We start from the raw sequence: 16,765 nt of genomic DNA, 5'->3' as shown, positions 1-16,765 counted from the left end.
GTGTGCGTGCTTTCGGCCGAGTAGCTGAATTTGTCCTGCATAGGGGGCATCGGGACATTACCCGGGTGACCTTGGCTGGTGCGGACCGCGACGCCCGACGCTGTTTGTGCATCGCCGCCCGAGCATTGCACCTTACTCTATCATGCGAGAGAGCGACGTCTCGCTCGCGCACGCGTCCGCCCTCTTTCTCTCTCTCTCTCTCTCTCTGTTTCTCTTTTTTTTTCTTTCTCTTTTTCTCGTACTCGCGGCGAGAGATTCGCTCTTTTCCTCTTTCCTCTCCGCGCGGCGGAGCCTCGCGCGAGTCTCACGGGCGTAATCGACCGGCCGAATCTCCATCGCCACGCGTTAGTCATAATTAATATATCGTTTTGATCGGGAATCGAAACTCTCGGAATGCGATTTCCAGATCCCCTCGCGCTCTCGAAGCAGGAAAACGATCTCTGTGTTTACGCCTGATAATTGAAACGCGCGTTCCGCCCCGTTCTATCAGCTCCGTCGACAATCGCAATGCTCGGTGCTTGAATTAAGCCGAATTAAGGACGTGTGATACAACTTTGGAGAAAAAGTGGCTGGTGTTATTTTGGAACATGATTATTTTTGTAACTTTAGCGTGCATTTGGATCCCACGAGGTCACCTATTAAACGAAGTTTTCGATAACCGCGCGCTAATAAGATTTTACATACTGTTTATGTAAATTTTTGTGTACACTGAGAAAAAGATATTGTTGATTTGACGAAATTTTCCAACTAAATTAAAATTTTGTCAGTTCAAGAACTTATGCATTTAACGTAAATATACAAATTTCCATTCAAGTATTTATATATTATAGTTAATTGAAATATATAAATACTTGAATAGACAAAATTTAATTTTGTTGGAAAATTTAGTCACATTAACATTTTTTTCTTCGTGTATAAACGGTATGTAAAATCGTCGAAAATGTTGGACTGTACAATTAGCCTGCGACGTTTCAATGTTTACTTACGTCTGCAATCTCACAAAGCTTAATTCTTTAATTAATACCTTTCCAACAACTTTTTAAACTCAATTTTTCAACGGCGTTGCCAAATTTTTTGTTATATTTCTTTAGTTCGTCAAAAGTCATCTTTATATAGTTCGTTGGTACATTTTCGTATACTTTTTTGTTTGTGTAAAAAAATTTTTGCAGGGACTTATTACACCATTTTTAAATATTTTTTCAAAATTACAATATTTCCTACTTACACACTCATACACATTGACATCAACAACGTTGAGTTTTAAATTTACACGAATTAATGAAAATTATTTTAACTTTAAACTCGTAATTCATTATCTTATCAGTCGTTTGACGTGTTTATCATAAAATACCACGTAAAGAACTCTAATTTTTATTTTCTTGAACGATCAATTTGTTTGAAATGTTAACACACGTAACATTAGTTTTTCGCCTGGAATAACATGCCACGTCACTTTCGAACAGACAGAATCATTCTGATTTTTCGATTACGGCTCCTTAAGGAGATTTTCTGCTGCGTTTATTGAATTCTCTCTTTTTTTCTGCGGCGCGCGGAAAATTGCGGTCGTTATCGCGTCACGCTTGATCGAGGTATCTCGCGACGAGAGATTACGAAGTTAAAGAAGTTCTCTTCTCCCCCCTCACCACCTCTCTCTCTCTCTCTCTCTCTCTCTCTCTCTCTCTCTCTCTCTCCTCTCTCTCTCTCTCTCTCTCTCTCTCTCTCTCTGTCTTTCTCCTCGACGATCGTATAAGTTTTCCTTGAATCTTCTATTTTTTTATCAAGCCTTCTTTTTCCTCTCTTCCCATCCTTCCCTTCTCCGTCCCTCCTCTGGCTCCCCTGGCGAGCCGTTAAAACCTTCACTCCCACGGTCGCCTCTGTTTATCGAGCGGGCGTGGGCAGTCCTCCGGCTCTCGTCGCGCGCGGCCAGCAAATTCTCGATTACGACCGTCGTCGTCGTCGTCGTCGTCTTCCTCTCGCATCGCGTCGTTCCGGATTTTCGACGCGCCCTCATCCCCACTCACCCCCCTTTTCAACCCCGCGCCGCGCGCGTTTCTTTTTTTTCTCTCACTCCCCTCCCACCCTCCCCCGGCGTTTGGATGGAGAGAAATGCGGTTTCGGGTTTAGCCCCCCCTCCCCCCTTCAACCGGTTTGGATGACTTCTTTTGACGGGCGCAAGGTGCGCGCGGGAACGAGCGGGCTAGAGAGGCGTTCTGCCTCTCTAGGCAACACTTTGTGGGGTTCGTTAATACGACGCGACGCGACGCGACGCGTCTTATTTTACCCCCTTAAGTGGCCGCGTGAAAAAAAAAGGAGAACGAGAGAGAGAACGAGAGGCTTGGGATTAAATATAAATATGTCGGTGGAGCCGAGCGGATAATGTAGGCGAAGGTCTCCGCTTTAGAAAAAGTGCACTTCGGCGCACGATATCGTCGCGTTCTCGATATAGACGTTCGACGCGAACCTTGGTCGGTTTTTAACACGCTCGAGATGCGCGCATCTCTCTAGAGTTGCATAAGAGAGAAGGAACGAGAGATCCCGGACGAGGCGATCCCGCATTACGGTTTATTAATTGGATTACGAGCGAGCGCGCATTGCGTGCATCCTGTCGGGAGAGAGAGAGAGAGAGAGAGAGGGAGAAATATTGTGCCGGCCATCTGCGATCTGGTACACATATCGGCGTGTACGATTTCGTCGTCGATATGTGTACATTTGTTCGCCGCGCGCGCCCTCGATTTCGCAGCTAACCGAGGCCTCGCACATCCGGCGGCGGCGACGCTCGGTTAATTGGCGGTGGCGCGGGTGGTCGGCCGATAACGCACAATTGGCCGAGGAAACGACGGAAAACAATGATTGGCCCGCGTAACGGGGAATCGATCGATCGCGACTAATCGGCTGGCCCTCGATTGCGCAACCGTCCGGCGCGAAATTCTTTCTGCGAATTTCAGCCGGGACCTTGATGGTGCCGCGGTACAATAATAATAGTATATACATCCGTAATTGCGAGAAAAAGTCCGGGAGAAGGAAGGGTGTAACCACGCGGTAATTTGTTTAACGATAAATATTTATTGTTAATTTTTATAGAGATTTACGCTGCCGCTGCGCTACGCTTATCGCACACGCACGCTCTGCCGCCTCTCTCTCTCTCTCTCTCTCTCTCTCTCTCTCTCTCTCTCTCTCTCTCTCTCTCTCTCTCGCGATTTATATTTATTATTGGGATCATCGAAACCGAGACCTTGGTCAATGTCGCGCCGCGACGATATCGGCATTGACCTGTTACGCTTTTGCGCTTCTTCGCGCGAGCGCATTGGCTGGCCGATTGGCGGCTGCTGTTGCTGCTGCTGCTGCTCCTCTTATGTCATTCGCGCGTGAGAGAAGTGAGAATATCGGGGCTTCCTCTCTCGGGGAATTGAATAAAACACAGGCCGCGTGTTTCACGGCCATCCGACGCGAGCGAGCGAGCGTCGGTGATAACGCGATCGATACTCCTTTCGCGGCGCGCGAGACGCAATTTCTCTCTCTCTTTCTCACGTTTTCTCTCTTCGCTGCGCCACCATTACCTCCACCATCGCGCGTGCGAGAGAGAGAGAGAGAGAGAAAGAGAGAGGGAGAGAGAGAGAGAGAGAGAGAGAGAGGGAATCTCGTTTATTTTCGACCCCGCGAGGGACAGGCGTCGCGGTGCGGAGCGGCTCGGCACGTCGACGATACGAGAGGTCGATATCGTTGTCGCGACAACGAACGATGCACCTCGGTGAAATGTACGGACGGCATTCCCCGAAAGTGAGATCACCGACACTTGGGCACTTGGATGCCGTCCGTGTCGTTCCCTTTGTCGCCGTCGTTAACATTCGCATTTTCGTCTAGCCGAAACGTGGCAGCTCCCAAAAAATATAGGATGTGTGCGCGTCCATGTTAAGGATGTTGTGTGCCACACACGTCCCGAACAAAAATTTCGTAGATCGTTCTATTTATTTGTTTGCGTCCGTGTAAAGCTTCAACATAATTTTCTCATTAGTTTAAGGATTAACTTTTAGTTGCTTATTTGATAAGAGCAAGTAGCATTATTATGAAGGCTAAATAACATTTTTACATATACTGTAACAAATATTCGTGCAAAGGTCCACTTACTCGTTTTTAAAAGTTATTTTCTTAAAACGGGGGCACAATACTGAAATAATTTTGCAGCAATTGAACATCGATATTTCAGAATGCCGTTAGTTTTTTTAATACCGGTATTATGTCGATATTATTACGGTATTACTAAGCACATCAATATCGTCACAAATTATAGTATTTTACGTATGGCATGTAAAATATTTATCTTTTATATAACAGTAGTAATACCGGCATAATACGACAGTTGTAAACGTTAAAGATGTATTATAAATCTAAATTGACTTATGACAATATCGATATTTAGTGATGTCATATTATAACAACGTTACTTAATTAATAACGAAAAATTAATTAAATTCCGATATTTATGTCATATCGCTCTATTTATTGTACTTGGTTTTTATTTTGGTTATAAAACAAGAAAAACCGTATGTATTTTGATATATTATAAAAAATAATTTATGTACATAAACATATATAAATTTATATAATGTGTTCTATAAAATAAGGAAAAAAGTTATATAAACACAAGTCCAAAATGTTTTCTTAAAAAGTTGTAATAAAAATTTAAAGTGTTCAAAAACATGTTCACTTAAGTTTATACAACTGAACTGACATTGAAAAGCTGTTCCTCGAGCAGCATATTTTCATGTGTCCATACGTGATTGTTACGCAAATTGGAAATGTCACTTTTCGTAAGTGTAGCTTTGTCCATAATATCTTTGATGAGGGAAGGCCATCTTCTTGTACTTATTAGATGTTATAAGATGATAAATTTAATGCTACAGCGATGTTAAGTTTCTGTTGACACGAGTGGACGGCACTATGAAATGCAAACTTGGATGAAAAATTGTTTCTTGTACACTTCATTCTTTGCAATTACTTTGTAATAGTGTTTTGCAACTTACGTTTACGTAACATTTTCTGTTTATTTTAGGTCATAGAATATATCACCATAAAAAAAATGCTTAAAAATTCAATTGTAGAATATAAATTTTATTGAAATTTATTTAAATGCGACGAAATAAAATTTTATTCCCAACAAATAAATCAATTAATGTGAAAAATGAGACATTTCACGGAAATATGTTTCGTCATTACAATTAAATTATTTTATTACCGAAAAAATATTGAAAAAGAAACTTTACAAGTGTTATTTGTTTGCTAATATCCCGATTTTTTTCTCAGCGCATTAAATAAAGTGTGTAAATTGTGAAACACCCTATATATAAATTAATAAAAATATGTTTATCAATATCTCATCGCCAATAAATTTTTTAAGCAAGAAAAGATACAGGCATTTTTTATACGTAATTAAAACTGACATCATCGAGGGGATTATAAACGCCGAGAGAAAAGGAGGAAAGTAATTAAGCGAATTAATCTGTTACATATTAAGACTGTTTATTCGCGGGTCGAAGATTACAGCACAGTAAACACGGGCAATTGAAAGATTAAAACACAGTTTTTAAAATATCGAGAGTTTAATACGTACGAATGTTATATAATTTCCAAGTATCGATAAGTCGAGACAGTTCCAGCATAAAAAAGAAGGCGCACGCTAAACAATGTTATCCAAAATTCTCACGGTATCGCGCGCGTTGAAAATTTTTTCTTGCCTCTCCTTTTTTTTTCGCCTCGTAACCGCTCGTCTCGCGCTCGCTTTATATAACAGTGACGTGGGCATTGTCTAAAAAAGGCCGGGGCGATAAAGAATTTCGGATTCGCCGAACGGCTGTTAATCGGCCGTTAAATGAGACGCGCGTAAGCGAGACAGAATTTCGCAAATGTTTACGCGCGCCTTAAGGTGATCAGGACGATGAACCCGGCGACGTTTGCGTCTTGTTTTTCGAGGTATGACATTGCAATCTGTCTTGTGTGTCATATCGATGTGCCGCGTGCGCGCGCACATGCATTTAACGACGAGGCTACGACGACAACGACGACGACGACGACGACGACGACGACGACGAGAGCGTCGGGGCCCGTGGCATCGTTCGATCAACTCGACGAGGGAATAATCAACGGAGATAGGTTTTTCCTCGAAAAACAGTCGAGATACGAAATTCCCCGAAATACCGAGCCGCGGATATTTACGCAACACGTGCCGCAACGTCGCACTTTGCGCGAGGTACGTTGCAATTCCCGCGAGAGCTCTCCCCCGTTATCGCCGACCGATTCGGATTCCGAGCGATTTCGGCAATCGGGATGGCAACGTGGATGTGGATGCATAGGCGCGTGACGCGGCGCGACGCGAGACGTCGTCGCCGGTTCTTCTTTTTTTTTTATCACGCGCCTCGTGTTTTTTTCCTAGTGTCGTAAAAAGTAATCGTCCGCAAATATCGACTTCGTAATCAGTTAATGGCACCGCGATACCGGGAAAGGAAGAACGAAAGTGCATCGCGCTGTATTTTTCAACGGTTGGGAGGGGGAGGGGGGAGGAGATACCCCAGCGAGAAACGATAATAAATTCGACATCAATTCGACGTCGAATCGATGTACTATTTCTCACTGGGACGTCGCTCGTAGGGATTTAATTCGAAACCGAAAATAAGCGGAGCTTTTCGCGAGCGACGTCTCTCTCTCTCTCTCTCTCTCTCTTTCTCTGTCTCTTTCGTTTCGCGAATTTTTAACTTGTCGCTCTCTGAGCCGCGTGGTATGCGGGGATCTCTTAAAAGAATTTCTCTCTCTCTCTCTCTCTCCGTCTCTTTCTACATTCGTAGAAATAGCTCATTCGCGGCCTTTGACTGCGATTGCACTTTCCTCGCGGGCGAAACGCATTCACCTCTCTCCCAGCACGCGTCTCCTAATGTCTCGCCACGTCTCGCTCGTCCGTCCGTTTGTTGGTTTCGTTCACAAAACGTACGGAGACAGAGACGCCAAGGGTATTTATAAATACCGCGGCGCGTTGCATCCTGCGTCGGACCTTCGCCTTTAGAGAGAGAGAGAGAGAGAGAGAGAGAGAGAAGGACAGCGAGAGAGACTGGGAACGACGACGACGACGACACGTCGCGCATCGGCTCCAGGCTTATTCCAGGCTCATCATTCCAGACCCCGGCGCATATGCAAGGTCATTCCGCAGCACCGCAGTCGTCGCGCCTCGCCGTCGTTTCTTCTCTCGTTCTTTCTTCACGCGCGCGCGTTCCTCCCCCCCTTCCCCACCCGCCCCCTCCTCCCTTGGTAATACGCGCGTTTGCGCAAACGTGATTCACGACGCTATTACCAATATCATTTCGAAGAAGCGGCCTCGATCACGCCGAACAACGAAAACGCGTACCAGAGCTTCCAGATCGCTGTCATAAAACTTGCAGCAGCTGCATGCGGCATTTCGGCCGCCGAAAGTACCGCCGGGAGTGCGAGAAATCATCTTTTTCAACTAATAAGTCGAGCTCTTAATGTAAAAGCTAATCGCGAGAAATAATTAATAGGTTTTCTACAAAAAGTCCAGTCCAGAGATTTTTTATTTTATTCTTTTATGGGTCCTCAAAGTATTAAAATTTACAATTTTAATACTTATTATTCTACATGATAAAGAAATTTGTAAAATTGCACAATTTATAATGAAAATATATATGTATTTTTTAATGTTTTTATGTTTTAAATGTCTAATTTTTGCGAATATAATTTTTTGTTCAACAAAAAGATACATTTACACAATTAAAGATAAAAGTATTGAAACATTTTATACATTCCATTATCCATTGTGTTTAATTTTACACATAATATTTATGTAATTTTACTTACTTTTTTTTACAGCGTCCGTAAAAAAATGATCATATTTATAAAGAAGAGAAATATGAAAGAATCCTTTAATATATGCAGCATTATATTACGAGAAAAATATTCCATTTAATTACTCAGTTGCATTGCAAGGTCCACTTTTGTCTGCGTGTGAAGGGGGGGGCCATTTCATTCGCTGGCGATTTCGCGAAAGCTCTCCCGCGAGAGCTTGTCTCCCACTGTCCCGGTTTTTGCTCGCGTATCTATCGCGCTCATCGCCGTTGCGTGCGTGCACGCATACGTGCGTGCGTGCGTGCATACGTTCGCACACACCGGCGCGCCCTAACCCACCTACGTGCATTTGCAAAGCCCTACCGAGCACCGAGAATGCGACGATTACGCAATCGTGGTTGCGGCGCAACGGGCGACGCCGGGGCGGTCTTGTTTGTTCGAGAACCATGTCGATTCCTGCACGAAATCGAAAATAACATTCCGACATTTGTCCGGATTCTCCGCGGATTTATTTCATATTTATTCGCGAGGCTCGCCACGCGTCGTAAAGCTGCTTAAAGGGTTGATTTGGATCGCGCGGGGGGGGGGGGGGGCTCGAAGTCCCGGTTCGAATGAAAAACGCTGTTAATTCGCGTGCGTAATCCCGGGTGATGCGCGATCTGAATTTTTATCGAAAGCGCAGCACTGACCGTGCCGACCGTACGACACGAACGAGAGGCCAGCAGTGAATGGACTCTTTAATATTTTAATGCACGCGTTACGACACTTTTTCTGAATCTGTTGAAACCAGTTGGGGGCGCAGAAACTATCATGGATAAATTATCTTTGTGCTTGCACAACATGCAATGTTTATAAACGTTGAATATATAATTTTTATATTTATATAATACAATACAAATGAATAATTTGTAATTCTTCAAGATTGAATAGGTAATGTAAACTTTATATCATGGTGACCTATCAATATATTTTGCCAGCGAGAAACGATAATGAATTCGACATCGAAATAATGATTTCGATGTAATATTTCTCATTGGGTTTAAATTGTTGTAAAATAGATGTTACATATGCTTTTGTTCTTTTCTAATAAGTATTCTTTTACGCGGATTTTGAAATTTTATTTATAAAAAAAAAATACTGCATAATAAACAGCTCTGTGCTTTTTCCGTCTGCTTAACGTTTTCTTATTTTCTCCTTACCTCTCTCAGAAAATATTGATAAACTCTATATACATATTGTCCTTAGATATTAATAAATTATAGAACAATCAATATTATAATATATAATATACGGTTAATAACAATGACTTTTAACTGGAGTATAAAAATCACCCCGGGTGATCGTTTGCGCAAGAAAAATGGAAAAAAAACCGATGGGGATGACTATTCCCTCATTAAACGCTAATCTATTCCGATACTTCAATATGTATACACTGAGATGAACGGCGTCGTTTGATTTTCAGCGTGGATTACTACGCGCGTTCGCGTTCCCTCGGTCGCCGCGGGCGAGTCTCTCCCTTTTTCCCCGCCGTCACCGTCGCCGCGCGATTCTTACCGCTCGTCGCTTTACTTACAATTAATGCGGCGGTATGCACTTGAATGCCGTTGCTAAATGCAGACTCTTTTCAAGGCTCGTTACGTAAGGCGACGTACCCCTCCGCCGCGCGCTGTCGCGTAGAGAGAGAGAGAGAGAGAAGAGAGAGAGAAGTTTCGTCGAAGTTTCGGCGCGGTCGAGACGCCTAATGACCGTGGCTCATCGACCTAGACGCATACGCAAGGTCATACGGCCACTGCTCCATTGGTATTATAACCTCAGCCTTCTCTCTCTCCCTCCGTGCCGCCGCAGCCTCCCCCCGCAGCGTCCCTCCGCGCCGCGCCGCGACGGCGTCACCCTTCCTTCCGTCCTGCTCGCCTTCTGTTGCCTCCGCTCGTCCTGCGTGTATACGAGCGCGCCCTAACCGCCTACCTTCTCTCTCTCTCTCTCTCTCTCTCTCCCTCTCTCTCTCTCTCTCTCTTCCTCCCTTCCCTTCCCCCCTTCCTCTTCTTCGTTTCCTTTCTCTTTTTCCTTTTTTTTACCAACCGACATCAACCGCGTTGCACCCGACAAAGTTGCGCTCGCCGTGTATATTACGTCGGACAATCCCGTAATATTTATTCGCCTTTTCGCGCGCGGAATTTGCGCGGGGCCCACTTTGCCCGATCCGCAACTCGCGACAGGGTTTCACGTTTCGAATTGTGAACGTAGGTGCAGGTGAGGACTAACTTGATTTACGAGACAATTGCCTAATCGCGCACTGTAGACATTTGACGCGTCTTTTTTTATTTATAAAGATACAGCACATTAGGTAATTGCATTTCTGATTGTTTAAATGTCCTCTATAAAACGGGGGGTTTAATACGCTGTTTACTTATTTATCGAATTTTAGATTTAAAAAAAAACGAGTGTCGCCTCCAAAAGAACGCCGAGTCATTTTCGTTAATTCTGCGTCCTGAGACTTTTAATCCATGCCGTTTAGCTCTATGCAAATTCGCGTGCATTTAAAATACATTAATATTACGTAAGCCCCATTAAAATTTATCGCGCACCTGACGCGGTTCAAGGTGTAAGCTCGCTCTTGTTCTCTAAATTCGGAGACAGCTATTGGAAATCTGAAATGCAAAATAAAGCAAGTCACACCGAAAACGTGATGAATCATCGGAGCGCGATATCACATAAATTCCACTTACGGCTGCGATTTGACGAGGGCGGCGGGCGCCTCTCCAGTAGACGCGAGATAAACGCAAATAATATCGCCCTTTTTTTTCTTATTCCATAAAAACGCTCCCATGCGGACGGTTTACCGCGTTATACGAAAGAAAGGCGCCGCCGCCGCCTACATAACACCGGGGCTGGAATGGCGTTTGCGAGCCTCGCGCGACGAGCAGCCGAGCACGGGGAATGCAGCCGATTATGCAACTAGTTGCACTGCTAGGTTCTTGTGTCACAGAGGGGACGGTTCGCCGTAGAGTCTCGCGCGCGCGCGCGCACGCTGCTGCATCGCTGCGTCGATGCACTTTTGCCGGCGGCCGAGTTCGCTCTTTTTTTTCCCACCCTCCCCCTTGCCCTCTCCCCGCTCCCTAATCGTCGCTTAATAATCTCGCCGTTAGATCGCCGCAACGTCTAACGCAACGCGGCAGGCCATTAGGTAATCGGAACGCGGCGCGGCTAATTCGCGTTTACACGCCGATCGAAACTCAAGCGAAACAAACGTCCGGAACTCTTTTGATATATAGAGTTACGTGTGTAAAAGATAAAACATCACTTCTACGTGGGTAAAGTTTTCCTTCTCCCCCCCCCCCTCTCTTCCTTAAATTCCCGTGGCAGTTTATCGAAAACGCGTGAGACAGACGGACGAACAGACACGACGCGTGTATATCGATTCGTTTATTTAAATGCGATAACGCGAAACCCGCGGCGAAACACGGGGAATCTCCGGAGAAATAGTGATGTAACCAGTTTCTAGGCTTTCGTGTCACCCGTTGTCGGCTGTCATGGGAAAATACAGTGCGACACGCGCTTCGCCCCCTCCCCTCCGCCCCGGGGGAGGAGCGCGTAATGTCGCGGCCGTGTAGCGTGAATCATACACGATTTCACGCCGGTCTGTGATGTATCAGGTGTACGTGTACCTGATGTGCAGCCTTTTATGCCTGTCACTCGCTCGGGATCCGCGGTCTTAATCAATAAACCTCGCGCTGCACGTATACGCGCGACTCCTCGCGCGATTCGCGTCGTCGGCTTTACGATCTCCCGCCTGCCTACGATCTAATCGTCCGGGGACACATTTCACTTATCCCGCTCGTTTTAACGGGAAAAACTGCCGCCAATGTCCGGAATCCGGCACCGGTCGTCCGTGCCCGCCGTTTAATCCGTTCGCCGACAGAAATTTCGATTTGGTTTAATTCCCTCGAACGTCTTTTAGATGTCTTTAGATTCCTTTTAATCTTCCCATTTTGCCGTTTTTCCAAAATAATGGACGGTGAACAAAATTTAAGCGATATTAAAAACGATAATTTAAAATATTTTTTGTAATGAATATTGACATGAAAAGAATTGAAAAATAATTTATATAATAACGATTTAAATCCAGTAATAAGCGTTACTGCAACATTTTTATACTATATTACAATAATGTCACATTTAAAGGAAATGGTGGAACCTAATTTAATTCACGGGCATTTTTGAAAAATGTTTTTTATATATATTTTATTCTTCGTCAGTCTAGAAATATAGTTCGCCAAAATTCGATTTAATGAAAACTCTGTCTCTTCCTCTTGCAATTTAAGATTAACGAAAGCTATACACAGGATGAAGGAGTCTGAAAAATTCTGGAACGCCTGTACATTAATCACAAACTTATTCTCTTTCACCAAGTTCCCGAAGTTATACGTGAAAGCACTCGGGAGAACCTCCTCAAGTTGCACCGCACGTTTACCGTTACATTAAGTTTATTCACGTTACACAAATATATTATATTTGTCTTTCCTTAATCGCGTGCTCAAGTTGCGCGCGCCACACTGGCTGTTATTTTAAATACGCATTCTTTTTTTTCTTCCGCGTGTTTACAGGTGCGGAGGACTGCCGTTACGCGGCAACTCCGGTGATGAGTCTTTACGATGCGTCGCGCGCGAATGAATGCGCACATAGCGGGGCTGAAAGCGCGCGCGCGTGCCCGTTCGCGCTCTGCGTTCGGAAACGTACCTTCCGTCCGCGACGAAGTTAAAACATCGAAACAGAATACGAATCGCCTTTAATTAATCGGGCTGGACACGCGCGGTGCCGCTACGCGATTTCGATTCGCGGGTGGATATCCGCGCGAAAGTTTCTCTCTTTCTTTCTTGCTCGTCGGCAAACGAGAACGTTGTTGCCCTTGAATGAGCGCGGAGTGTTGGTCGATCTCTTTCTTTCTCTCCCTCGAAGAAGAAGTGAGCCTATAAGACCGCAGCAACGGGTCGGAATACCGAAACTCGATTAACCTACCGAAACATCTGCTCGCTGTTCGAAAGCAACAAACGCTGGAAACTATTAATAGTCCTGGTGCAACTTAAGCCGACCTTGATTTTAACGTGCGGCAACGCGCGCGCACGTGCAACAGCCCTTCGTTGTTTAGCGAATGCTCGTTGACTGGCGGAGTCGACGGTGACGGTTCGGCTCATTAATTAATAAAACGAAGGAGTAAAAGTGTGTGTGTGTATCTTTTACATGTTGGCAATCGAGAATTTTTCAAGTATGATCGATCGGGAGGCAAAGGCTGATAATCGTGATGCAATTATTAATATAATTGCGTTGCGCACCGTTACGCGCGCGTTACGAGATGAAGCGAGGAAAACGTAAATAGAAAGCGGGAAGTCGTTCCGGAAGTTTCCTCCAATTCGTTTTGTTACTCGCCGCCGCGTTGGCATTCGTTTAATAATAGTTATAATCACGATAATAAAAAGAGCCGTAATCAAAATGCGATCAGCTCTCTCGCGACTTTCTAAAAGTCAGATAAATACTCGATATATCGTCCCTCGTTATCGTCAACTGATACTATTTTCTTAAAAAAAATAAAAAAAATTAAAAAACCCGTTAACGCATATAAAAATTGTTCTTGGAAATTTTAACGATCGTGCTCCGTTTCACTTCGCAATGTCAGTTTCTGCCTCACGCGGAAACGGAATCGTCGAGGTTATCGAGAGGATCGACTTGGCTTTCCCGACTCCTGGGTCTTCGCGCGTCTTCGTCTTCCCGAAATACCGCGGGAGACGTCGAAAATGTCGAGGGCCGATACCCTTAGCTAGGAAATGATATCGCTCCCCCGAATCGAGCGGCGACGGCGACGAGAGCAGGCGAGGCGAGGCGAGGCGAGGCGAGGCGCGGCGCGGCGTGGCGCGCCTCCATCGAGCGCTCGCGCGCCGCCGCCGCCGTCGATAGGGGTGGGGGGGGTGGTGAAGTGGCGGGAGGGAGGGCGACGAAGGGGAGGCAGCGGACGCCCTTGAGCGACGGGCAATGCACCGTGCGAGGTTCAAGGCAGAGCGGCGGTTGCCGCCGCCACCGCCGCCGCCGCCAGCCCCCTTCTCGCCCTTCGCCGCCCCCCTTATCCGGACACACCATCTCCGCTCTCGTTGCTGTTGCACTCCCTCTCCACCACTTCGCCGCCGTCGCCGTCGTATCGCCTGATGGCTCGGTGCAGCATGCAACTCTCTCTTTCTCTCTCTTTCTCGCTCCGCGTCCCTCTATCTGGCTCCGCCGTGTCGCTCTCCCCTTCCCCTCGCCCCTCCCCGCCAGCTCTCTTCCCTCCCCCGAGTCCTCCGAGGACGCGCCATCGCGGCGGATCTTGACCTATTTTCGCGGGGGAGGAAGGGAGGGAATCCGAGGGGTGTAGGTGAAGTGCCCGCTGGGCTCTCTTTGCGTTGTCGAAATTTAAAACTGAAAGTTTGATGCTGGAAGGAAGACGAACGCGAGTGAACCTACGGAGGCAACGGAGGGCGAATTCGAAGCGGGCATTGTAAATTGAAGATATTAATACTGCATGGCTGTACAATATGATGTTGCAATAATAAGAAAGGTTTATTACCCTGATTATTAATTCGACAAATCAAGCTTTTTGTTGTCGACTCGAATCGAAACGTAAACTTTGAATTAATAATCGTAATTATCGTTGGATTAAAGTAAATTAATATATGGATAATAAAAAAAAAATATTTGTATCTCTAAAAAATATTTATATAGATCGCGTGATTTTCTAAGATTGTTACGCGTTTCGTATTCAAACAGTTCGATTATGAACCTTGTAATTAACGAACGATACAATTATGCAACAGTACAGTGCGGGATTATACTGTAGTGCTCGTCGAGCGGTACGTATCACTTTTATAATAAAACAAATTAATACGTAATAGCGTTCTAATTACACAATATTTACATTAAGAGTAGATGTTTTTTTCCCTTCAAGTTGATTTGAGCTTCTTGTTGGAAAAAGCGTAGCGACGCGGTTTGAGTTAGCGTACCGTAAATTATTGCAAATGCATTCTCGCGGACTCGGGGATGCCGTTCTCTCTCTATCTATCTCTCTCTCTCTCTTTCTTTCTATCCCTTCCACGAATCTTCGTAAACCTTCGTAAACCTCGTAAGAATCCAGATGACGATGTTTAGATACTGGGCGCATCTGCGTCTGATACTGCGCTTGATCGGAGACACCCTGTATACACGGTTGAAGGTTACGCACGCGGAGGGGAAACGAACGCTCGTCGGATGGAATGCGTGTGGAACTGGATGGAAAGGGTGGAGGGTGGGGGTGAAGGAAATCTACGACCGCGTCCACAGACGCGCGTTCCCGCGTTTCTCTCCTCGGCTCCCTTTTGTTTTCGCGTTTCTCTCGCGCACGGACGGACCTTCAGTCACGATCATCTGGAAAACTGTGAAACGACCCCCCTTCCCCCGTCGCCTCTTCCCCCCCCCCCTCCACCTTCTCTCTCATCGCGACTTGCGATTTACGCCCGCGAACCTTCGGCCGCGCGATACGTTTTTTCTTTTTCGCCTCGCCGAGTCAACGCCGCAAGTATAAACGCCGTAGTTTACGACACTTGCACTTAAGACGTAATGACGTTTTGTCTTATTTTTAGTATCGCGTTTCTCTGGGCCTCGCTGAACCAGCGGCGTCGCAACGACGAAGTAGACGTGTCTCCTCTCTTTAATTCCCGTAAGTCGCGACTTTTGTTCTCAGATGAAACAAAGAGCGATCGAGAGAGCTTCCGAGCATCGTTTCGCGGCATCGGGAAATCGTTCGGAGACTTAGAAACTTTATTGCGGGCCATTCCCTGTTTCCCGAAATCTCGTGCGTCACTCGCATCCGAGCGTTGCACTGTGTCGGTCGGTCGGTCGGTCGGTCGCACGTGGCGCGGAGTATCTCGAGCAAACATTTTTCTTTCCTCGGTACAGCCGATATCCGCCACGTAGACTCTAGTATTATATATTTAGTTCTGTCGCGTGCGCGCGCGTGTGAAGCGCATCGTTCGACCGAACAATGACGCCAGTTAGACGAGTAGTCGAAATAGGGGATTCCGTCACGTTGCAGCAATGTGACCGGGGATGAGGCCTCCGTGCAGGTCGCCGACTCACGTTTTCCGTGTAATCCGGCCTTAAAATAGAACGATTATTCGAACTCTCTCTCTCTCTCTCTCTTTCTCTTTCTCTCTCTCCCTCCGCGGAGACGCGCGCTCGCATTTATATCCCGAGTTATGATCCCTCTCGAACTCTGTGCGATGTGCACAGAGAGAATAAACGGCGAATAAAACGCCGTATCTCGCGCGCTGACGGATAAGCAAGCGATGGTTTTAAGGGATGAGCTTCGATTAAACGTCAAAACAGATTTGGAATTCAAAACATCGGTTTTAAGTAAAAATTCCAATTGAAAAGTTTCAATTTTTAAAGAGATAATGAGAAAGTACGAGGTAGCAGGAGCCGTTGAGAATATTAACGATGTTGACAGTCAGTAGATAGATTTGTAATTTTTTATAACTTTTATTTGAATTCCACGAAATCATTATTGGTTTGCATTGCGTGAAGTCGAATGCAATGTTTTTGACGAACCGTCAATAAGGTTTTACATACTGTTTTTCATGTATCCTTAGTTTTGCTATGAAAAAACGACGCTTCAATGCTTATCACCGCATATTTCGAACCTCCTAGCTACCACGTAGAATATCTTGCAGTGGGTTAGTGTGTTTTTAATTAATTTTTTTTAGAACAATTTAAAAAATTATTTTCCATATACATCATCACCAAATTTTTTGTTACATTTTTTGAATTTATATAATATCATTTTTAATTCCGTAGGCATAACTGTCATCGGCTTTTTACTTGTATACAAAAAAAATACATGTACAAAACTTTATCCTAAAGT

This window comes from Monomorium pharaonis, chromosome 5, assembly GCF_013373865.1.
Source record: "Monomorium pharaonis isolate MP-MQ-018 chromosome 5, ASM1337386v2, whole genome shotgun sequence".
In the NCBI taxonomy this organism is placed as follows: Eukaryota; Metazoa; Arthropoda; class Insecta; order Hymenoptera; family Formicidae; genus Monomorium; species Monomorium pharaonis.
Note: the sequence above shows the minus strand (reverse complement) of the source record.